This window comes from Myotis nattereri (assembly GCF_964212035.1).
Source record: "Myotis nattereri genome assembly, chromosome: X".
Lineage (NCBI taxonomy): Eukaryota > Metazoa > Chordata > Mammalia > Chiroptera > Vespertilionidae > Myotis > Myotis nattereri.
The window spans coordinates 132728489-132754463 of record NC_138078.1 but is presented as its reverse complement, the minus strand read 5'-3'; the positions used below and the strand labels follow the sequence as shown (position 1 = coordinate 132754463).

General features: G+C 39.1%; 1 pseudogene across 1 annotated transcript in view; it reads right to left on the bottom strand.

Moving 5' to 3' along the window:
* Positions 1–25975, bottom strand: part of LOC308511838 (neurofilament light polypeptide-like) — a 1188981-nt pseudogene that overhangs the window by 656042 nt on the left and 506964 nt on the right. The window lies entirely within an intron of this gene.

The window sequence follows — 25975 nt, the reverse complement described above, 5'->3', positions numbered from 1 at the left end:
AGGACACATTTGGAAAGCTTCTGAATATTTGATTGAGATGGTCCCCTGGGACCTCCCCGAAACTCTCCACTGGTCATACACCTGGTGCCATTCCCGCCACCTACAACAAAACAGCTATAAATGTGTTCTATAACTCTTGTTGCAAGAAATGAAACAAAACTTAATTTCAAATGAAATCAAATTAAATCTAACTTTGAGCACCTCCTTCCCCCTGCCCAGATGGCAAGAATTTAATATTGCTCATGTTTTAAAAAATCTTGCTCTTTTTTCTAACTTGTATAAATTCTTTGTCTTTTTAAAATTTGTTATTTTTCAGGGTGATTTTTTTTTTACCATTGTATTTTATTATGCTTATAATATCAAATTGTGTTTCACTAATTAATACTGAAGTAAATTTTGTAGGAACATATAGACCAACATAGTTCAAAATATGTTTGAAAAAACAACTCTCTAGAGTTTCTAGAAAGAAATAATTTTACCTTTAATGATTTTAGATCTATATGTGTATGGACTGGGCCTTATTTAATTAGTATTTTCTATTATGTACTGTGGAGTATGCTATACAAAAGGAAATAGAAAGAATAATCTGCCTTTCTCCTTCTTTCTGAAAAGTTCATCTTCTGTCTCCAAGCTCAAAGGGGCCTTAATGCCAGTCTCTTTCCTTGGACCCAAATCCAAAAAGAAAGCCTGTGTATGCGAGTGTCTTATAGGTATTCTATAACTTCTGTATTTTTAATCTAGTGGACACAGGAACAAGATTGTCCTTTAACAAATAAGCTGGAGGGGAGGAAAAATAATTTTCCCTCTACCCTTCAAGGTTCTTGGCTGAGACACCCCCTATAATAAAGACAGATTAACAGGATAAAAACAAGCACACATTTAATAACATGGCTACTCTTTATTTATATGGAAAAGACTCAGGGAAAACTATATAAGTCCTGAAAATGCCCCCAAGACACCAGCTTAAACACCATCTCCAGCTAAAGACAAAGGAAAGACATTAGTAGTGGGAGAGCCAGATCTGAGAAGGTTTTCAGGCACAGTAAACAGGGATAAGGTGGTTATGCAGATTTAGGTCTTTGCCTTCTCCATTGATAAGAGTTTCTAGAGATTAGTCATCCTTCTCTTCCTGGCCATGAGAAAGAGACATCCTTACAAATGGAGAATTCCCCCCATAAATGCAGATGTCTCCTACAAAATAATAACTTCTACTTGGTTTTCAGAGCTCTTCCAATGTCTGCAATTTCTCAAAATAACCAGCCTAAAATAATCCTTATGTCAAAGACACATATTTTGGGGTGGCAAATTCTGCTCTCCTTCAAAGCAAACACCCAAAACAGAGAGTTTCACTGCCTTCTTGAATTGGGAAGGAAAGTATGTTTTTCCCTGAGTGGGAGTAGAATACATCACCCCAAAATGTGTCACTTTGGCATGTGAATTGTTTTGAAGTGAAGGCACTTAGACCCAGCAGACCCGAGAAAAGCTTTTTACCTCTCCTTTAATTGCCTAAAATAATTTAGAGGGTGGGCCTGTACCAGGAAGAGAGCTATTACCAGAGATAATAAGGCTTCTTCTTAGCTCAGGATGACATATAAGCCTCAATTGCCTGACTGCTTTTGAGTCAATTTATTAGAACAGTCAAATAATCTAGAAGGGAAGAAGGGAAAAGTTTATGCCTCTATACCCCACTCTTTCAAAAGTACTTTAGCAACAATAATAAAATACAGAATAATACTCTAAGTTATATAGGCACAGTTACTTTGAAGAACGTTTAGTAACAGATTCAAGAGCAGAATTGGGGTAGTGTGGTTTGAGACAGATTGGAAGTTTTATAAACTAATCAGGAAATTCACTCAATCATTTATCCATTACCTCAAAAAATATTTGCTACTGTGTGCCAAATGCTGTTTAGGCACTGAAGATACAGAAGTGAATAAGAGAGATCTAGATCCTTGACTTCAAGTAGCTCACATTATTTTTGAGGATGAAAGCAAATAAAACAAGTAAAATGCATAGTATAACAGGTTGTATAAATGCTACAGACAGAACGAAACAGAGGAAGGGAAGGAGAAATAACGGGGAGCAGTGAATTTTAATTAGAGCAGTTGGGAAATGTCTCACATGAAAAAGTGAGTAAAGACCTGTAGAAAATGAGGGAATAATCTGCAAAGTGAGCTCTCCAGGCAGACAGAAAAGTAAGTGCACAAACTTTAAGATGAGGTGGGATCTGGGTCTCCTTCCGGGTTTTTATTTTTTGTTTGGTAAACCAATCTTTCTTTCTTTCTCTCCCCCTATCTACCCCCAATACCGCACTGCCTTTTTTTTAAAAAAAAATATATGTTTTTATTGATTTTAGAGAGAGAGGGGAAGGGATAGGGAGAAGGAGAAAAACATCAATGAGCAAGAACCATCCATCAGCTACTTCCTGCATACCCCCTACTGAGGATTGAGCCCACAACTGGGCTATGTGCCCTGACCAGGAATTGAACTGTTGCAAAAATTACCAAGTGACCAGAAAACACACAACGGACACTTGGAAGATCCAGGGAAAACCCTTTATTTGCAGATGCACTAGTGCAGTGACTCAGGGGAGCCAGTCTCCAAAGCCTGAGCACCAAATTCGGTGGTGGTGGTGTGTGTGTGTGTGTGTGGGGGGGGGCGGGCAGGTAGCTTTCCCTTTTTACCCCCTTAGTTTCTTTGTCTCCCAAATATAGATCAGGCTTGCAGACTTTTTGTGGGCTTTGCAACCCCTGTGGGTTGGAATGGGGGAAGTGAAATTATGAACAACTGCCCAAGCTAACTGGCACCAGTAGTTAATCTTACGTGGGGGCTTTTCATGGCCCCTGAAGATAAACAGGTTCTGCATGACTAGCTAGGACACAAGCGGAAAGGGGGTTGGGGCTAACAAGCATATGCATTGGAATGCATTTTGAAGGGGCTCAGGCTGCCTTTCCAGAACCAGTGACCTCTGGGTGCACAGGACAATGCTAAACCAACTGAGCCACACCAGCCAGGGCCACATTGCCTTAATAGCTATTGTTAATAGTATAGTGTGTGTAAACCCAACTTATTTTGCTTCCTCAGCAGCATCTTGAATATTTTTTGTCTTTTGTTATTTCATATGAAGGAAACCAAAGTTTTGCCCTTGAAACTGTCTTTTTGAGATACTGATTTTAAGTAGTTTATTAAGAAAAAAAAAGACTCAGAAAGAACCTTTGACTTCCTGCCTTTCCTGCCCAAGAGATTCAGACAAAGAAACCTGCTTCAGGAAGGAGATTTTTAGGATGTTTGCCATAGCTTAATTTGGAATAAGTATGGTAAACAGGAGGGTTTCAGGCAGGTACCTATTAGCTAGATACCCCCTGTGTCCCATTGTTTCTGACTTGTCTAGCAAGAATTTTTCTGCCATGAATGTTCTGCTCTCCTTCAACTATATGTAAATCATGGTCTCACTTCTGTAATCTAAGACCCCATTTCTGCACCCTGCCTTTTTCTCCTTTGTCCAAAATGTCTTATATACCCAATGTTGTTTCACTATCTTTGGAATTTTCATGCTTATATGAATTCCCCATGCATTAAAATATTGACTTTTCTACTGTTAATTTGTCTGTTAATTTAATTATTGGTCTAGTTAGAAGGTGGGAAGAATAGTATTACTATATTTTTAACCCCCACACATACAAATTTTAAAATAAAATTACCAATTTTCTTAAAAAGCCAGTTGTTGGGATTTTGAAAGTATGTTTTTATTGATTTTGGAGAGAGAGGAAGGGAGGGGGAATAGAGATAGAAACATCTGTGAGAATCTTTTTTTTTTTTTTTAAACCTTTTTATTTTATTGATTTTTTACAGAGAGGAAGGGAGAGAGATAGAGAGTTAGAAACATCGATGAGAGAGAAGCATCGATCAGCCGCCTCCTGCACATCTCTTACTGGGGATGTGCCCGCAACGCAGGTACATGCCCTTGACCGGAATCGAACCTGGGACCCTTCAGTCCCCAAGCCGACGCTCTATCCACCGAGCCAAGCCGGTTTCGGCGAGAGAGAATCTTTGATCGGCTTCCTCCTGCATGCTCGTACTGGGAATCAAGCCCACAACCTGGGCATGTGCCCTGACTGGTATTCAAATTGGGAGCTCCTGCTGCATGGGTTGATGCTCAACCACTGAGCCACATTGGCTGGGCATCTCCTTCCATATTTTAAGTAGAATGCTTCAGATGTAACATTGTTAATAATGACTTTTAGTATAGATTTTTAATAGATAACCTTTTTTTCAGATTAGGTCAGTTCTTTTATATTTGTTCTAGAGGCCCGGTGCATGAGATTCGTGCACTGGCGGGGGAGGGGTGTCCTTCAGCCTGGCCTGTGCCCTCTCGCAGTCCAGGAGTCCTCGGGGGATGTCCAACTGATGGCTTAGGGGAGCAGGCCTAAGCCATCAGTTGGACATCCTTAGTGCTGCCTCGGAGGTGGGAGAGGCTCCCGCCACTTCCGCTGCACTCGCCATGGCTTCTGGCTGAGTGGTGCTCCCCTGTAGGACTGCACTGACCACCTGGTGGTCAGTGCACATCATAGTGACCGGTCATTACACTGTTTGGCCGATTTGAATATTAGCCTCTTATTATATAGGATGGATACTATATAAGACCTCTCTCAGCAGAAAATTGGAATAAAATGGGCCAGTCCAACATTAAAAGTCTATCATTCAGTGTTTTCATGAACCATGGTAAACTGTTTAGATAATTTCTTAATTATTAATCTAACTATTGTAATAGCTAGTTAAACATTGGAGCTTCAAAATAATAAAATCAGGGTAACAGAATTTGTAGACATGTGCAAGGGGGTTCAGTTAGTGGAGGCAGCAGAAGGTTCCCATTATATCCCATGTTTTAGCAAGGCTCCTGTGTGGTGTTTAAATGTGAGAATGCACTTGAAGCTACTCAGTGAGGATGCATTATGAATTAATAATGCTCTTTGGTGACCAAGCTCTTCACTATATTTGTGTATAAACTAACAACTCATAATAGTGGCTCTGCCTAGAACTAAATGCATGAATAGTAAAAATAAGATTGGAAAACATCATTTTAAAAGCAGTTTATACAAAGGAAATTGCTGTCATGGTTTCTTGAAATTTTAATTTTCCAATTAGATTCTGAATTTTAACAACTGTTTACCTTTAAGAAAATAATGCAATAATGTTCAGAGCAGTTATTTTACCAGACAATAAAACAATAGGAGACTAGAAAATTCTCTCCTGTAATTCATAGAAAACAAGGATAAGAACATACACTAAAAGGAAAATGAAAGAAGATGCAAGTTAATGTGTTAGAGGCTACCAAGAGAGTCAAAACGGCATTAAATATCAGTGGGGAATAGACTTGACTTTTCAATTCCCATCCCAAATGTTGCATGTCAATATTTTAGCTGGCACCATTTTAAAATTCATTAAAGTACATACATATGGCACAGACCCAGTTCATCTGAAATTCCACAAAGTTCAAAGGCTTGGTTGGTATTATCATCTTGGGAATGTTTGGATGAAGGAAGAAAAAAAGTTGTCTTTTGAAAATATAGTCCTTTACATCAAGCATCCTGGGCTCAGCAATATTAGAAGAGTCATTTTGAGTTGTTTAAATATCTGAAAACTTTTTTTCTTATAGGTTATGATGGAGGGCTAGGTTTTTCAGTAGACCCTCATTTGATGAACAAGCATTTAGTGAGTACCCATGTGTCAGGCTCTGTGGTGAAATCAGTCAAAGTAGGCTAGAAATGACAAATAAACAGAAAATTACAATGTTATATGGTAAGTGCTTATTAAAGTAACCATTGAGAATTGTAAAAATATTGAGAAAGACTGAGTTACTTCTGTCTGTGTGTTTGGAATGGAGACAGGGAAGGCTTCAGAGAAGCACTGGCTTGTGAATAGGAAATTGAACAAAGGAGTTTCTCTGATTACTAGAGGAGCAGGGCCAACTTTATGGGTGTGCTCTAAAGTTGTCACATAGGGCCCCATGCATAGAAAGAATGCATACTTGGTTTTAAGTTCTGCCATTGCCATCTTGACTTTCTTAAGATACCCCTACATTTTCACATTTTATATTATATGGAGCTTTGCAAATTGTAGCCAGTTCTGAAGAGGAAATAGGGGACTATAAAAAAAATCTATATATTCTCTGTCCTAAAGGGGCTACCAGACTGGGATGTATGAGTTAGTGGCTCAGATTGAGAAAGATAATAATACAGTGCAACAAATTGAGTACTGTATAGATATGGGTGAAATATCAAGACAAGTCAGAGAAAACATCAATTAATTTTTTCTGAGTTGAGGTATGATGGAGGAAAGGGTACTGAGGTACCTTAAAAGAGAAGAAATAATTGAGTTAAACCTTAAAAAATATTTTGCCTATTTTACAAAATTTGAAGGAATGCATTTTAGTCTGAGAAGTAATGTCTGCAAAGAAAGGAAAGCATTCATTCACTGAAAAATATTTATTGATTTCCTTTTTTGTTTTAGGCACTATTCCAGGTACTTGAGGATAGAACAGCAAATAAACTAAAGTTCCTCCCTGATAGAGTTCATATTTAATGAGAGATATGGACAATAAACATAAATGAATGAACATACAGTGTCAGTTGATAGTATTATGAAGAAAACTAAAGCAAGATAAGAAAATAAAGAATAGGAAGGGGCTTTCAAAATAAGGTTTCTGAGGTGAGGTGGTGACATTTGAGCAGAGACTTGAATGAAGTAAGAGAGCAAGCATTTGGGGGGAGCAGTGAGCAAGTTCAAGGTCCTAAAACAGGGATAACACTAAGATCTTAGAAAATATGGATGCCAGTGTGAGTGGAATTCAGTTCAGATGGGGAAAATTGGCAGGCAATGATGTTGGAGAGCTAGACAGGGATCAAGCCATGGAGGGCCTTGTGGGCCATGTTAAGAACTTAGGGTTTTATTCAAGTGAGATGGTTGCTATTAGAGAGTTCTAAGTTAGGCTGTATTATGAAAGGTTGCCTTGGCTGCTCTGTAAATAACAGACTGTAGTAGGGCAAGAGGAGTGGATACTTCCAAGAGATGATGGATGGTGGTGACATCATCTAGAGCAGTGGTTCTCAACCTTCCTAATGCCACGACCCTTTAATACAGTTTCTTATGTTGTGGTAACCTCCAATTTCATTGTTACAAATTGAACATAATTAAAGCATAGTGATTAATCACAAAAACAATATGTAATTATATATGTGTTTTCTGATGGTCTTAGGCGACCCCTGTGAAAGGGTCATTCGACCCCCAAAGGGGTCACGACCCACAGGTTGAGAACCACTGATCCAGAGGGTTGTGGTGGAGGCATTGAGATGTGGTTAGATTTGAATATATATTGAAGGCAGAGGCAACATAGTTTGTTAAAGGATTAGATGTGGAGTGTGCAAACAGATGTTTCCAAGGCTTATGGATGGTCTGAGAAAAAGGAAGAATAAAATTGCCCTTTACTTTCGGAAACTCCCATAAACATTATGCCCAAGGGAGGTGGCTTAGGTCATGAGCAATGGAATTTAAAATTTGTGTAAGTAATGGAGGAGAAATGTGGCTGAAGAGAGAGGTGAAAACTATCACAGGCTGTATCTTATAGATTAGAAGGAGTTTGGACATTACCCTAGGATTTTAAGTCACAACATAGCATAACAAATTCTTCATTTCATTTTTGACTATTATGGAAAAACTCCTTTGGAGAGGTGGGAGAGGGATCAATTAGAAGGTCACCATAATAGTCCATGTGAGAGATAATGAACGTGCTGGCAGTTTATTTAGAGAAGAAGAGATGAATTTGAGAAAAAGTCATGGGTTCTTTTATACATTGAATATTTTTTGAGCACCTCTTGTTTTTCTTTTTAAAAATTTTATTTATTTTTAGAGAGAGAGGAAGGGAGGAGGAGAGAGAGAAACATCGATGTGAGAAACATAGATCGGGTGCCTTTTGTATGCGCTCCAACCAGAGATGGAACTTGCAACACAGGTATATGCCCTGACTGGGAACCGAACCCACAATCCTTCACTACAGGGGACGATGCTTCAACCAACTGAGCCACACTAGCCAGGGCTGAGCACCTCTTTTCTAGGCATAGTTCTTGGGGCTTGATGGTATGCTAGTGAATAAAACATATTATAATTTATGCCCTCATGGGTCTTACATTCTAATGAGAGGAGAAAGACAATAAAATAAACAAGTAATGTATGAAGGGGTTAAGATATAAGTTCTGAAGAGAAAAATGTAGCTGACAAGGAAGATAGTGTATTAGAAGGGTTATGATTCTAAATATGGAAATCATAGCAGGCCTCAATGGAAAAGTGACATTTGAACACAGCAAAGATCAAAGGCTTTAATTTTGGATTTTTATAAATCCACTAATTCATTCTGTAAATATTTATTGAATGTACACTGGGTCCCCAGACACTTGGTTAGTTACTGTCATTCAGTAGAGCTTAATTTGCCCCCCTCCCATAACATCTGGAAGTATAAACAATGCAAATTATATTTTTAAAAGCCTTGGTAATGTTTGCATTGTGATTGCCATGACCCTTTGGGATCTTAAAAAGTCCCGGAGCCCTGGCTGGTGTTGCTCAGTTGGTTTGAGCATAGTACCATACACCAGAAGGTGGTGGGTTTGACTCCAGGTCAGGGCACATACCTAAGTTGCAGGTTTGATCCCCTTAGAGAAGGCAACCAATAGATTTTTCTCTTTCTCTTTCTCTCCCTCTCTCTCCCTCTCTACCTCTCTCTCCCTCTCTTTCCCTCTCTCTCCCTCCCGCCCTTCCTCTCTCAATGACCTCCTCATTGACACCTGAGCTAGCTAGCCAGCTGAATCCAAACAATTAATTTAATATTAGAATAACATCACTTGCCATTGGGAAATGGCACACACATGTGTTTTTAACTTTTATACCAGAAGACCTAGCATCCAATATTTGTGTTATTTTTCAAATTCAAATGATTTGTGCTGGAACAGACTCCTGTAAGATCTCCCCAATGCTTTTGATGTAGTTCTTGTTGTCCTTAGGTTGATTATAGAAACTGAAATCAAGCTGTATTTAAAGACCTCTGTCTGCCCCAAATTACTCACACATTTGCCCCTGATTCCTTCTATCTGTTTTTAATGATATAAATTTTAAAAGCAAAACACTATATAAATCATAACACATTCACATTCCCTTATTCAAAATAGAGTGTCCACGTGCAGATGCACTGACCATTGAGTGGACCCCAGAGTGCCAGGGATCACAAACCGAGCTCTGCTATTAAATAAGTAGCTGATATTATAATTTTTTTCTCAGCAGAGATGATCAGGGGGAAAATAGGACTAAAATGTCAAGAATAGGAAGAGGGCAAAGAGCTTATCTTTGAATCTGAATAGGTTGTGGGGTCTAACATCACCATTTTGCCTAAGACATCATTATAGACCATGTATCCCTAGATCCTTGTAAACTTCTCAAAGCTGGGTCTCCAGATTACTCAAGCAGTATTTTTACAGTGACAACTGTCTATCCTGTGCTCCTTTTTTGCCCCTCAGACTGATTTACTACTTCAGTACTGATGACACAGACATTTATCTGACCTACAATCCTCATGAATTCTCTTAACTCTAATCAATTTCCAGATTGTTCATATCAAATTTGGGCTCATGCATAACTGCAGTTAATATTAGATGTCAGAATGGAGATAAAATATTTGCTATGGATGGTAAATTTCCATGGAAAGAGTGAATTTTTACCTGTCTTGCTTTCTTGCCTGCATTTAGTCTGACTTCTACATGTACTTTGTCATCTTCACTTGTACCTGTACCTTTCCTTCTTGCCTTGCAGTCTGTCTAGGTTTTGTCTCAATACCTCTTATTAAATCCATTTCCTCCCTTTAGTTACTTTTCTTTTTTAAAATATATTTTTATTAATTTCAGAGAGGAAGGGAGAGGGAGAGATAGAAACATCAATGATGAGAGAGAATAATTGATCAGCTGCCTCCTGCACGCCCCCTACTGGGGATTGAGCCCACAACCCTGGCATGTGTCCTTGACCAGAATCAAACCCAGGACTCTTCAGTCCACAGGCTGATGCTCTATCCACTGAGCCAAACCAGCTAGGACTCTTATTTTTATTTTTTTAATCTTTATTGTTTGAGAGTATTACAGATGTACTTCTTTTTTTCCACCAATTGCCCCCCTCCACCCGGTTCCCACCCCACCCCAGGCCTTCACCACTCTATTGTCTGTGTCCATTGGTAATGCATATATGCATATAAGACCTTTGGTTAATCTCTTCCCTTGTTCCCACTCCCTTCCCTCTGAGATTCATCAGTCTGTTCCATGTTTCCATTTCTCTGATTCTATTTTATTCACCAAATTATTTTGTTCATTAGGTTTCTTGTTTGTTTATTTTGATTTTTAGATTCAATTGTTAATAGATACATATTTATTTCCATTTTGTTATATATATATATATATATATATATATATATATATATATAATCTTTTTTTCTTCTTCTTCCTCTTCTTAAAGAATACCCTTCAATATTTCATGTAATACTGGTTTGGTGGTGATGAACTCCTTTAGTTTTTTTTTGTTTTTTGTTTTTTTTTTTGTCTGTGAAGCTCTTTTCTGAGAGGAGGAACTATTTCTATTGGGTTTAGAAGTGCCTAGGTGAGGCCCAGCTGTGAAGCAAGGCAGGCTGGTGCTAGTGCCGAAACTTGGGCCTTTTATTGATAGGTTTGGGGTAGCTGCAACTTGTTTGAGAGATTTTAGCAGTCTGAAGCTTGAGCCAGGACAATCCATTTATTTGGAAAAGCTGCTGAAAACAGTTTGGGTGTGGCTGCAAATTGGATGGGGTGGGGTCTCAGGGAATCACCAGGACAGAACAAATAGTATGAGCCAGTTGATGACTGCCAGTCAGCTCTAAGAAAGATGATCTCTGCAGTATGAGGGAATGACTCAGCACAGGAAACTGGGGTGTCTTCCTTGCAAGGTCTAACCCCAGAGCCCCCAACCCTGGCTGCTGCTTACACAGCTCTAGTCCACTCTGCCCTCCCTCTGCCAGAGCCCAGGGTGAGTGTTTGCACACAAAATTTTGTGTGTTGGTCCTTTAAGAGGGTGCCTGCATTTCCAGTTGTCTCTTGCTGGCAGACAGCAACCCTGCTGCTTTTCATAGCCAGGTGATATATGGGCATCTTTCTCAGTTCTGGTGATCTGGGCTGGGGAGCCCAGCTTGGAGTTTAAACCCCTGAGTTCTCAGGGGCAACCCCCCACAGCTGAAATATCTCTCTAGAACTTCAGCTGCTGTCTGTGGAAGCCCAGCCAGCCCTTTCTTGCCTCCACCCTTCCTACCAGTCTCTATGTTGTTTCCACTTTCTGTCCTTGGTTATTAGGGTTCTCTCCAGCTAGTCCTCAGTTGATTATTCAGAGTGGTTTTTCTGTATTTTAGTTGTAATTCCAGTTTGGCCCTGGGAGCTTGTCAGTGTAGCTTCCACTTCTCTACCACCATTTTTGAATCTTCATTTCACTTATTTTCAATGGTTGAAAATATTTTACTGGCCACCTTCTGCTATTGAACATTTCAGTCTTTACAATTTTGAGAGGTTGTAAATTATCTTTATCTGTGTAGTATTTTTTATTTCCTTAGGACATATTTCTAGAAATAACATATAGGTCAAAAGCAATGAAGAACTTTGTGATTATTCACATATATTTCCAAATTGCTTTCCAAAAGTAATGTAAAAGAGTACTGTTTTATTTCTGCCCTCTACCCTTCTTAAAGTTCTTATCAGAATTAGGGTTTAGGGATTAAATTAATAGACCATAATTGTATGTCAATCTTTATTTTAATATATTTTGCTGATTCTTTGGGTCATGGATATATGGTTTTTTTGGTATTTGTTTTTTACTTTTATAGAATTGTTTAATTTTCTTTGCCCACTTATTTACTTGAGTCTTAATTGATTTTGATAATCTTTTTATATTTTTAGGATATTAACCTTTTGCTCTGATTTTATACACTTGTGCATTTGGCTAAAAGAAGTAACAAAGCTCTGAATTGTAGTTCAATGCCAAACATTACCATTTCCTGAGAAAAGAACTTCTGGGAGTATGGTATTGGTGGGAAATGTGTGGTGTGTTGGTATAGCTTGTATATTTTTAGAAACCATAATAGAATTTCACAAAAAGATATTTTTCACTGGAAAGCAGGTTGTGATACCAATATCTGAATTTACCTATGTTTAATTTATCATGGTTTCTCCACTTTCCTGTGTGCAAAGCACATTTGCTCAAAATACTGTTTTCATGACTTTGCTTTTAGCTTGGCTACTTTTGTCAAATGAATATCACTAACCTACCCAAACTTTTCAGGTATTTTTGAATATAGACCATGAGATTTATAATTACTCATACGTGTTTTCCCTCCATTCATTAAGATGGTTATTATGAAGAATGTTTTTACCCAAAAAAGCATTTTATAAAAATTCTCAGAAAGTAATTTTCCATAATTATTTTATAATTTAAATTTAAGCTAAAAAGTACAATTATATCTTTGCTTATTAAAGTCACAATAATATTCCCTTTGGAACAAACATCACAGCATCACTAGACCTATTGATAACCCTTCTGGACCTTAGATACAATTCTTGTCTCTAGCCCTGGCTGGTTTGGCTCAGTGGATAGAACGTTGGACTGCAGACTGAAGGGTCCCAGACTCGATTCTGGTCAGGGGCACATGCCCAGGTTTTAGGCTTGATCCCTAGTGGAGGGCGGGGCATGCAGGATGCAGCCAATCGGTGATTCTCTGTTGTAATTGATGTTTCTCTCCCTCTCTCCCTCTCCCTCTCCCTCTCTGAGATCAATAAAAAACATATTTAAAAAAGTAAAATGAATATACTTTAAAAAAAATTCTTGTCTCTAGGGAGTAGGGAGGTAGACGTGGGAAATATCCAATTTTTTTCTGTAGTTGAGTATGTCCTTTTGTTTTGTAGTTCTCTGATGTGTAGTTATATCTCAAATTCTTACCTCTACCTTCCATCCCAATTGGAACATGAAGGGAACAGAGGGTTATGTAGAAAATATGACAAGTTCATGGGGCTACTTGGCAAGCCTGACAAGCTCAGTGACAGAGAATAACCATAGAGGATGATCTGATCATAAATTCCTAACTGGTGAGTAACCATGATCCAGGCCTATAGATTCCTTAATGAAAAGTTAACCTTTGCCTTAAGTAAGCCCTGTCCATTGTTTTTGTGCATCTAAGGTAACATACCATTGGTATGTCTGTTAACTGTCTTTTCCAGACCCCTTGGAGGCATAACCACCTTACCCCCCAAATTCCTCATTGTTATCTTGTTGCCCACATAGGATCTCTATTTAATGGAAATGTTAAATGTTAACTAACCTGTGCCCACCAATGTAAAACAAGTATGCATCTATCCATTTTACTTTTTATCCAATCCTAGAGATTGCCCCACTTTGCTTTCTTCCTCCTTAATCTGCCACTGATGGATTTCATATAACCTTCCTTATATTTTCCCCCTATGATTCTAAACTGCAAAACTTTCATTCTTTAGAGCATTTTCTCAATCCTTTGAGATTTTACTTTCAGGTTGGTCCTCAGTTTTTGCCTCAAATATACTCTTATAAAATTTGTCTATAGGTTTGGACTTTTTTTTTGTTGTTGACAGAAATATTGGTGGCTGTGTTTGCAGTAGTGGTGGCTGAGCGGAAAAGAGGCTATTCATCCTGTGAGAGACAATCATGATGATTGATCTTGTCATTCTCATGGGCTCTATATTATTTTAGTGCAGAATCTCGGGCTTTTCCTCATGATCTCACTCAGATCTTCTAAGGTTGTACTTTGTCTGTATTAAGTTTTCAGTAAATGTCTGTGGGCTGCAAGCAAAAATTTGATTAATGTAAACCATTATGGAATGTAAGTAGTATGAATTTAGAAGTGAAGGGGAGCAGAATATAATCACTACAAAATGTGTCTCTTTGGCCTAAGGATTATTTTAGGCAGATTATTTTGAAGAAACAGCAGATTTAGGAAAATCTCTGAAAATTGAGTAGAAGTTACCCTTTTATAAGAGACATTTACAGGCAGTCCTCGGGTTACATCGGAGATCCGTTCCTATGGCACGATGTAATGCGATTTTTACCGTAAGTCAGAACCTACCTACATAAGCACCTATGTCACGCACATGGAGCACATACACAGCAGTAATGAAGTGAAACAGTAGAAAAAAAAATTAAAAGAAAGATAACAGTTCCTGACCTTTACTTGTGGTAAATAAATAATAAAGAACATAAAGCACATATGTACATATGTCAAAATGACAGAACTTTTTTTTTTATAAATACTGTAATTGGGAGATGGTGACATAATCATGAAATGACTAAGTCGAGTCCCAGACTGCCTGTATAAGGTAACTCTCCTTTTGTAAGTGTGTCTCTCAGTGGCTGTAGGAGAAGGCTGACCAGTCTCTAGAAACTCTTATCAATGGCGAAGGCAATGACTTAAATCTACATAACAATCATACCATTGTTTATAACTGAGCTTTGGCTGATAACCTCCCAGAACTGACTCAGTCCCCAACATCATTTTTTGTCTTTTATTAGAAATGGTATTTAATATGATAGTTTGGGCCATTTCCTAGAGTAACTCCATTTCCATGGTCTCTTGTATGTATGTGGGAGATATCTGTGTTATTAAACTTCTGTTTGTTTTTCTCTTGTCTTTTTTTTTTTTTTAATCCTCATCTGAGGATATATTTTTCCATTGATTTTTAGAGAGTGGGAAAGACAGAGAGAAATATTGATGTGAGAGAAACATATCAATTGGTTGCCTCCTGCATGTGACCAGGGCTGGGGCCAGGGAGGAGCCTGCAGCAGAGGTATGTGCCCATGATCAGAATTAAACCCAGGACTCTTTGGTCCATAGGCTGACACTCTGTCCACTAAACCAAACTGGCTAGGGCTCTCCTGTCTTTTTATTACAGGGAGTCTTAGCCAAGAATCTGAAAGGAAAATTATTTTTCCACTTCCTCAAAAGTGAACCTGAAACTCTTTAGTAATGTGTATTTATGGAAATAAACTAAAGAATAATTGTAAAGACTGTGGCATATTTAATGTCAACTCTTGATCAGGCAAGTTTGTTAATTATTTGAATGTCATCCATAGGCTTGGGAAAGCTAGTTGAGAATCAGCTTCCAGCATCAGCACATTTGATAGTGATGTTGGTAGTAGGGGAAATATGGCCTAGCTCTAGGTAGCATACTGATTATACATGCAGAGGGGAAGAGGGAGGGAGGGAGGAAGAGAGAGAGATAATTGTAATATTTCAAATGTACAGTGGGGCCTTAACTTACGAGTGTCCCGACTAACGAGTTTTTTGAGATACAAGCCGTCTCTCGGCCGATTTTTTGCTTTGAGTTGCAAGCTAAAATTCGGGTTACGAGCCAGCTTCAGATACCCCACCACTAGTTGGCGCAGTGAACATCACAGTAAACACCACAACATCAGCCCAGTGTTCAATTCATTGTAATGATGAAAACTGATTTGACATACGAGTAATTTGAGTTCTGAGCTCCATCACAGAACGAATTAAACTCTTAAGTCAAGGCTCCACTGTATATGCCCTTTAAATAAGTGAAAAGAAATGGATGGGCATCCTATCAAATAAACAGGTAATATGCAAATTGACCATCACTCCAACACACAATATGGCCGCCCCCATGTGGTCAAAGATGGCTGCCACCATGTGGACACAAGATGGCCACCACAAGATAGCCAGCAGGGGAGGGCAGTTTGGAGGGACCAGGCCAGCAAGGGAGGCCCCCACTCCATATGAGGCCCCCACTCCATATGATGAAGACCCTTCCAATGATTGTGTTTTGTATTTAATTTTTCAAATTAAAAGTTAGAGTTAGGAAGGGAGAGAGAGAGACCAGGCCTGTAGGGGAGGGAAGTTTGGGGGGACCAGGTATGCAGGGGAGGGAAGTTGAGGGGGTCCAGGCCTACAGGGGAGGGCACTTGGGGGGGACCAGGCCTAAATTGGCATCGGAGAGGGTACAGGCTGGGTTGAGGAACACACATGTCCCCCCTTCCCCTGTGCATGAATTTTGTGCACCAGGCCTCTAGTCTATTTATATAAAGATCCAGGGTCCATAACAACCAAAGGCTTGACTAAGTGGTAGGGACTGGCAAGTGGGATGAACTCCGTGAGGCTCCTGGTGGCCAAGGGTGCAGAGAGGGAGTGAGGGCATGTGGGCATGTGCATGAGCATGGACGGGAGCAATAAACACTCACATGCCCAAACCCACACAGAGACCTCGACTGCACACCCGCGCCTCCCTGGACTTCACCCTCCAGCCCGGACCCTCCAGGTCCCACACCCTGGGGTTGCTCAAGTTCAGCAAGAATTTGCGATTTGCCCAAGGCACATTGAACAGTTTTCTCTTAGCCCATTTGTGGGAGTTTAATCTGATTTAAAATCAAATGACTAAACAAACAGAAGCACTTTCTAGAAAGTCAATTTAGAAATGTGGATCAAAATTCAAGTGAATTAGCTTTGGGCCATGTCTATGAATGTGTCCTAAGTAAACAGTCAAATAAGCAATTATGTTTACTATAGTTGTTGATGCCAGGGGAAACCGTAAACAACCTGCCCCACAATAAAGGGTTAGTGAAGTAAACCAAAGTAATGTCAAAAAGTCAGAGATAACACTGTATCCATTAAAAATTATGTCTGTACATCCAATTCATTGACATGAAAAGAAGGCCATAGCCAAATATTAAATGGAGGGCAGGGGAAGCTCAGAAGAGGGCATGTATATTTATATGTATGTATATTTTACATGTCAGGGAAATAATAGTTTTAAAAACAATGGTTCTTCCTGAGCTCTGCAATTGTGAGTGTTAGCAAATTGTGTTTCAGGTGTGACAGGTGTCCTTTGGTGTCCCATACACACAGACATCCTTGCCTGTGAGACAGCCTGAACCTTTGCTGCACCTGCCTCTCTCTGCTGTGGCAACGGCCCAACCAGACATTCCCTTTTATTGGGCTGGTTTCCTTTTCTCCTTTGGCCAAACCATGCCTTTACAACAAAAGAATATTAACCAAGCAATTCTAACAAGTATTGTTGCTGACTAAAATTTATGCCCTTTTATGCAAATATTGTTGCTTTCAAGCCTACCAGGTTGTATTTCAAAACTTTTATTTTTTTGCAACTTGACCATTTTTTATTTGCTTAAAATATTCTGGAGTATTTTAAATACATATAGAAAAGTAGAGAATAATATGACAAATATTTATCTATACTAATAAAAGGATAATATGCTAATTAGACCAGATAACTTCTGGACATCCTTCCAGACATCCTTCTGGAAAAAGCCATGGTGGCAGGGGCAGAGGCAGAGGCGGTTAGGGGCGACCAGGCTGGATGGGGAGGGGAGTTAGGGGTGACCAGGCTGGCAGGGGAGGGCAGTTAGGGGCAACCAGGTCTGCAGGGGAGGGCAGTTGGGGGTGACCAGGCAGGCAGATAGGTGAGCGGTTAGGAGCCAGCGGTCCCAGATTATGAGAGGGATATCTGACTCCCAGACATCCCCTGAGGGTTCCCAGAATGGAGAGGATGCAGGCTGGGCTGAGGGACCCCCCGCCTCCCGTGCATGAATTTCATGCACCAGGCCTCTAGTCTATAATAATAAAAGCATAATATGCTAATTAGACCAGACAGATGAACAACCTTCCAGACGTCCTTCCAGATGACCTTCTGGACAAAGCTGTGGCGGAGGAGGCTGAGGCAGCCGTGGCAGCAGTGGGGACCAAGCTCCTTGCATGAATTTTGTGTATCAGACTTCTAGTTATATATAAAGCATTCAATTTCACTGCCTTTTGCCGCATAGCTTAAGATTCCTGATTCAGTTTGATATTTAGAAAACAGGATGACTGTTTCTATTGTAAAATCCTTACCACCTTTGCCATAGTTTGCTAAGAAGTCAAGCTTTGCCTTGGTGTTTCTTCTTTGCAATCAAGATTAAGTGGGTGCTCTCCCACAGCAATTTCACGAAAATCGGATTGAGGTGTCCTATTGTTTTACCTACTCTTCTGTTGAAGACCAGTTATTAAGAAGCAAAGTAATGTGGAGGCCGTACTCTTGCTCTCCCTCCGATGGGTCTTTGCTGTGCCATCTAAATTGTAGCTATAATAATTTTGTTCCTGTTAAGTAATGGCTGCGCCATCTGTCCACTTTGTCTCTGCTATTCAGAATCTCAGATAATTTTTTATATTAAAAGTCATTGCTCTAGGTCTAGGAGAATATTTTATTTTATTTTTTTAAATATATGTTTATTGATTTCAGAGTTAGGAAGGGAGAGAGAGATACAAACATCAATGACGAGAGGGAATCATTGATTGGCTGCCTCCTGCACGCCCCTTACTGGGGATTGAGCCCACAGCCCGGGCTGTGGCCTGACTGAGAATCGAACCTGTGACCCCCTGGTTCATAGGTCAATGCTCGACCATTGAGCCACACCAGCCAGGCTATTTTATGACATTTTAAAAACTGCTTTTTTTAATGCAATTGGAAGTGCTCCAAATCACTGCAAGTCAAGGCTTTTGTCAATATGAGGCTAAAGTGTGAATTCAGATAGTGTCACTGACTGAAGTTAAAGTGAAAAGGAGAGAGAAAGTTTGGAAAGTAGAGAGAAAGGCCCCCACTCCATATGATGAAAACCCTTCCAATGACTGTGTTCTGTATTCCCAAGTAGCTGTAGCAAGGCTTCTTTCTACAGGTCAGGGACATTCAAAGCCTCAAGTGGGACAGTACTTGGGCTAGTTTCCACAAAAATAAGATAATATAAAGAAATAGACTACCTCAAGATTTAATGAGTTTTCTATCAATAGAAATGTTCAAGAAAATGTTTGTGAACCATTTTATGGTACTGTTGGAAGGTGTTTCTAGTAGTAAAAAACTATTTTCACTGAATAAACATTGAAGCACTTTTAAAAATATGACATTTTACAATGCTAACATTGTAATCTAATCAGAAAACATGAATGAGTCAGAAAGGCAGTGTCAACTTGACCCTACTTTTTAATGATTCTACAACTTTGATCAGGCAAAAATAAAAGATCTAAGCTATAATGGGCTATCATATAGAATAGAAATAAAACCACATGTATATAAAGTAAGAATTATGGGAAAACAAGTTCAAGTGAAACATGGGGTTCAGGGTGCAGATTCTTCTTGTGGGTTCTTGTCTGATGAAGTTTGAAGAATAAACTCGTGGATTAAAAGATTTCTTTAATAAAAATGTAAAAGTTCATTGGAAGCATATACAAACTCCATCTGGGCAGGGGTGTCCCTAAAGGGGACCCCCTGGGGAGTGGCCCCTGAATAGGAAAAGCCTGTTCTCTCTCTTTCTCTAATGGGAAAAAATCTAAAATATCTGAATCTGAATCTACTGAGTCTCTTTATCTCTGGGTTTATAAAGGCTGTAGCTCTTTGTCTGAACATGACTTTTTCTACCTGGACCCTTTCCTTATTTTTGTACTCCAGTGCTTTCCTCATTGGTCATTCTGCTACAAAGCTCAAAGCCCATATGGTGCCCCGCCTCCTCTCCCCCACTTCTCCCCCTTATTTTGCAACATTATCCATCTTATCTGTTCAGGTTAGAGTTGCTTTTGACCTTCCTTATGTCTCTCTCTCTCTCAGGTGTCCTGGCTGGAGATGTATTATTACCCCTATGGCTCTTCCAAGTCCTCAGGTCAGGGCTGCTTTTGATCTACCTTAGGGTTGCTTCAATTGCTCAGGCCAGAGATACCTCTGTCCTTGGTTTAAGGCTGTTTTATTTGTTCAGGCCAGAAATGCCTCTATCCTTCCTTAATTTCCCCTTCCTGTCCGCCTAATTAAGCTAGTTAGCTAACCCTTATCACAAGGATGGAGAAAATATAAAAATGTAGCTACGTTTTGGGCTGTCTAGACAAAACTGGTTCATGAACAAAGGAAATTAATTCAGATTCCTCCTACTCAGTGATATATAATTCAATAAAATGAACAATCAGTGTAATTGTAGTTGGTATTAAATATAATGTTATGAGTGGGTGGCTAATGGTTGTGAGTGACAGAGAAATCATTTAAACTTTAATAATTTTTATTGATTTTAGAGAGGAAAGGAGAAAGATAGAGAGATTGAAATATCAATGAAAAAGAAACATTGATTAACTGCCTCCTGTAAGCCACTGGGGATAGATCTGGAAACCTCTTGGTTCATGGGTTGATGCTCAACCATTGACCCACACTGGCCAGGCCATTTAAACTTTAAAGAAAATAACTTTCCTGTCTTAATATAAGGAAGTGTGTTTGTTACTGCTCTGAAATTCAGAATTTTTTCCTAATAATTCAAATATGAAGTTACACTATTTAAAAACATCTTTTATCTCCAATTTTATCTCTCTTAAAGTTCATTTTCTTTTCAAATAATTACTGAGTTGTGCTAGCAATAACACTGCGACAATTCTTTTTATTTACAGATCCCAAGTACTGAGTAGATTGAAAGCAAATGGCCCCTGACTGTCCATGATGTACCTGACTCATTGGAAGTGAATCATAATCTTTGAGTTGTTTTTCCAGTTGGGAGATCATGTAAGGATTAAGCTCCAGCATTTTCTGTGTACCCAAAGTTACATATTTATGAAGTGCTTGGGTTAGGTACCAACTGGAATCACAGAACCAGAATATCTTGAGACAAGACCTGTAACCTTAGTTGGGAATGAATATAGAGGATGAAAATTTTAAGAACACAGCTTTGGAATCATCACATCTTGACTGTCCAGTCTTAAGTGTATGCTTAACCATGTTGTGCATCAGTTATCTCTATTTTTAACACAGGGATAATAATACAATGTCATAGGGTCACTGTGAGGATAAATAGAGATGATATATGTAAAATCACTTGCATGGAGTATAGCACATAGTAAGGCTCTTACATATTGAATTATGAAAAGTGATGGTCAGTCCCTGTAAGACTTGGGAAAGGGCACAGGGGATGAGAAGTCAATGTGGATTAAAAAACAACAACACAAATCATATCTCCCGATCTGACAGAATTACTCTGGCCTTTTGGGTATAAAAGTATTAACCTTAATCATTCTTTCTATTTTCCCTCCAGCTTTCAAAATTCCTGAATCTTGCCAGGCCTGCTGGAGGTTATCAAGCCACTTTGTGGCAACCTCCTCATCTAAACTTACTTGTCTCCTGGGTGTCCCATGCTTTGTCTGGCTCACATCAGGAACTGAATTGGTCCTTATCTCTTAGGGAAGTATTTCAGGTTGTCCCTCTCTAAACCCTTTCCTATTTGCCATACATCTTTTCCTATCCCATACTCTCTGGCTCTTGACACACTTGTGTTGCCAAGAGGTGGGCCCAAGGTAACTGAGATAGGGTGACACATAGTCACATCAGAACTGCAATACTTTCTGTAAAATGTGGATATATGGAAGCATATATTTCCTGTAAGATTGGAGTCACTCAAGGATTTAGGCAGACGCAGCGAGCAAGCAGGAGGGAAGTTTATTAGAGGGAATGGGGGATGGTACCACAACTGGGGTAGGTTAGGACTCAGTCTCCACTGTCCTTGGGGTTGAATTTTATTCGCGAAAAATGCAAGGGGCAGAGGCTGAGGGATGTAAATGTTCTAGTCTGATTAGATGGAGTTCGTTGTCCTTCAGACTGATTATTGCTGGCCGTTGAGGCTGTGGGCTCTAAGTTGAGACTGTGGGCTGTAAGCGGCCATTGTTATTGTTGGCCTGCTGTCTCGCCCTCTCGTGTGGCTGCCTCCTGTTGTGCCAGATAGGGTGACTGCTGGCTGTTTCACGAAATGAGGCTGTGGCCACTTTCTTGTTCAGGACTTTCCAGTCCACCTGAGCCAAATGTCTTCTGCTTGCCTGTCATTTCCCAGTCATTGAAAATAGGTTCAACTTCCATCAATACTGAATTGACCTTGATAAGTGCCTTTCATTGTATTATAATATTGCAGAATTTACCAGGTGGCCGAAAAATACACAGGGAATACTCGGAGATCCAGGAAAAACTCATTTATTTTCAGATATACTAGTAGTGACTCAGGGGGTCAGTTCTCCAAATCCTGAGTGAATGAATATGGAGGAAGCTTTCCCTTTATACCCTGTGGTTTCTTTGTTTTCTATCTGTTTCCTAACTACCAGGCTTTTGTGGTGGGCTTCCATGGCCCTTCCTGAGTCAGTTAGAATGGAGAAGTTAGATTGTAACTAAATGCCTGGTCGGGTGGTGCCAGTGACCACCCCTCTAGCTAAGCTATTACATTCTTTATTTATGGCCTCTGTAAAATGGGAGTATTGTGGGAAACAGGTTCTGCAAGACAGAACAGGTATCAGTGGAGTTAAATATTGGCTAGCAAGAGTGCATTAGAAGGCAGGTTACTAGCACAGATTCAGATTGCTAGCCTCTCCCACCTCCCCAAATGTCTTATATTCCCCATCAATAACTTGGTGCTGTGAAAAGTCATTCACAAATAGTCCAATTGCATAACATCAAGGGAATAATAAAGTAAATGATGGCACATCCACATAATGGACCACTATTCAGCTATTAAAATGATGTTAACAAGGAATTTTTAACGACATGAGAATATGCAAATAATATAATGCCTCATGAATGAAAATTGGCTATAAAAACATTCCAGCCCTAACTGGTTTGGCTCAGTGGATACAGCGTCGGCCTGCAGACTCAAGGGTCCCAGGTTCGATTCCGGTCAAGGGCATGTACCTTGGTTGCGGGCACATCCCCAGTAGGGGGTGTGCAGGAGGCAGCTGATCGATGTTTCTCTCTCATTGATGTTTCTAACTCTCTATCCCTCTCCCTTCCTCTCTGTAAAAAATCAATAAAATATATATTTTTTAAAAAAAATTCCATATAATGTGATATAAGCCATTTAAGAAAATATGATATATATGCATATTACTATATTTAAAATGGTATAATTTACAACATTAGCATGTATACCAAATATAAAATGTATTTATTTAAACATATACATATATGCATATATGTATACATTTTATAAAATGTAATAAAAATAAAAATGATATTTACAGTAATTATTTATGTGAAGAAATCACAAGTGATTTATATTTTTTGTTTATATTTTTCTTTTCTTTTTCCCTTTAACATTCTGTAATAGATAAGCAATGCTTTTCTAATCCATAGAAAATAAGCATTTTTTTATTTCAAACACTTATCATAACCAAAGGTCATTGTGTTTGAGCTGTGAAATCAATTCATCATTAGATAGTTGAAATCTGAATCTCTACTTCTCATCTTGAGTGAAAATGGTTTCCCTAGACTGGTAAGGCCAAGTGGAGAAGTTTGTTTCTGCATATTGTGCTTTAAAAATATGCTAAGAACTATACAAATATTGACTCCCTTTGCTATGAGCAAGATCCTGATCTGTGAAGAAGGGTTTGCAATAAGCTGAGTAATGATTCCCCTCAAAGATATTATCCATGTCTTAATCTCTGGAACCTGTGAGTATCACTTTATATGAAAAAAAAAGACTTTGTAGATGTGATTATGTTGAGATGGAGTCCTAAATGCAATCACATGTATCTTTATCAGTGGGAGATAGAGGGGGATTCGAAACAAACAGAAGAGAGTACAATGTGACCACGGAGGCTTAGATTGGAGGGATGTAAACACAAGCCAAGTAATGATGGCAGCCACACGGATTCAGAAGCAGTAAGGAACAGATTCCCTGACAGAGCCTCTGGAGAAAGTAGGGCCTGGCTAACACCTTGATTTTGGCCAAGTGAAACTAATTTCAGATTTCTGGCCTCCAGAGCTGTGAAAGAACAAAATTCTGTTGTTTTAAGCCACTAGGTTTTTGTTAACTTATTGCAATATCCAAAGGAATCTTATACACGGTTATAGTGATATGCATAAAATATGGTTCCTGGCTATGAAGATTTCAAAGACTAAGGGATAGAGTAAAAGGCATAAAAGGGGAAAATTATAATATGTTGTTAAAAGTGACTAACTCTCCCTGTGAGGACTGAAGAAGGCTAGGTCTTAGAAGACTAGGACATAAAAGTCACAGGATTTGCCTGCCGATTTTATGGGATGGTTGTACTAGCTCTTTGAGGGAAATGAGTTGTGGTTTCAGTCCCATTTGGGTAACACAGTGCTTATTTGGTGGCAGTAGTGGGTAGGGCACAATGGATAAGCTAATCGACTAAGAGAAGATATGTGTTTTGTCATTGCCATGCCACTAACTGTGTGACTTTGGCCATGTCTCTTCCTTGATTTGTGCCTCAATTTATTCATGTATATAATATATATAATATAAAGTACAAAGTTTGGACTAGATTTCTAGGGATCTCTTGACAGTTTACATTTCCTTAAATCAATGTTTTGACAACACTAGGAGTGTGAAAATTGAGAGCCATTATATATATGTGGACTGGTAAATTGCAAGTATTTATAAGACAGAGATAAGTGTTCATAAAAATTCAAATTATGAATTCAAAATGTATTGCTATGAGAATGGATATCTGTGAATGTAATTTTATGTAAATATCTTCACACTTATGCAACACTCAAACACTCAGAAGACTTACAGACATTTATTGCATAATATTGAGTTTTCCAAATTCTCTACTTTTAAAATATTTATGTTAAATTAAAATAGACCCCTGGCCCATTTTTAAAGAATAAGATTTTAGACAGTGAATTGGGATCCAAGGTGAAAAGATAAATGAGAGCAAATAAAGTTAGCACTGAGTGAAAAATGTTTTTTATTTTTCATGTTATGTCGCAGTGATGGAGTGTAAGGTGCAGAAGCAGGAATGGTTTAATCAACCAAGCTTCCTAAAAAAAAAAAAAAAAAAAGAAATGAAAAGAAAAAAGAACAAACAACAATGAAACAAACAAAAAAACTCTCTCTGAAGCCTTAATAGAAAGTTAAGATTGTCCCCTAGGGTAGCAGGTGAGATGAAGCAACCTTTGCTCATGACAGCTCTACAGATCATTGGCAGGATTGACTCATGATGTAAAGGAGCAGGCAGGCAGATAGAAATTCAGGGGCTATTATCCAATTTCTCTTTCCTACTAATCTAAGGAGAAACCAAGCTCATACTCTGTTTTATTTTTTAAAGGTTTTTTTTTTTAAATTGATTTCAGAGAGGAAGAAGAGGGAAAGAGAGATACAAACATCAATGATGAGAGAAAATCATCGATCGGCTCCCTCCTGCATGCCCCCACTGGAGATTGAGCCCACAACCCGGGCATGTGCCCTGACTAGGAATTAAACTGTGACCTCCTGTTTCATAGGTCAACGCTCAATCACTGAGCCATGCCAACTCGCCATACTCTGTTTTCTTCATGGCATTATGACCAGTCTTTCTCTTTCAGGCGGTAACCATGTAGACACTTCATTTCTTTAATATGACCATTTCTCTTTTCTTTCCTTTTGATTCAAACTGGCCTCATCCAGCATGCTGACTCACCTGCCTCCTACCTTGTAGAGCCACTACTTTAATAATTAAGTCCTCAGGACAAGGAGGTTCTTATCAGTATCAAATAATCATAAGAAAAGCCCTAGCTGGTTTGGCTCAGTGTATAGAGCATCAGCCTGTGGACTGAAGGGTCCCAGGTTCAGTTCTAGTCAAGGGCACATGCCTGGGTTGCGGGCTTGATCCCCAGTAGGGGATGTGCAGGAGGCAGCCAGTCAATGATTCTCTCTCATCATTGATGTTTCTATCTCTCTTTCCCTCTCCCTTCCTCTCTGAAATCAATAAAGATATATTAAAAATAAATCATAGGAAGAAAGCTTTGGATCTATTGACAAACACGGAGTTTTGGTCAAACTAGAGATAACATCTAGGCCTCAGTTGTGCTTCAGCTCCAGGCCCAGAAAAGCAGGG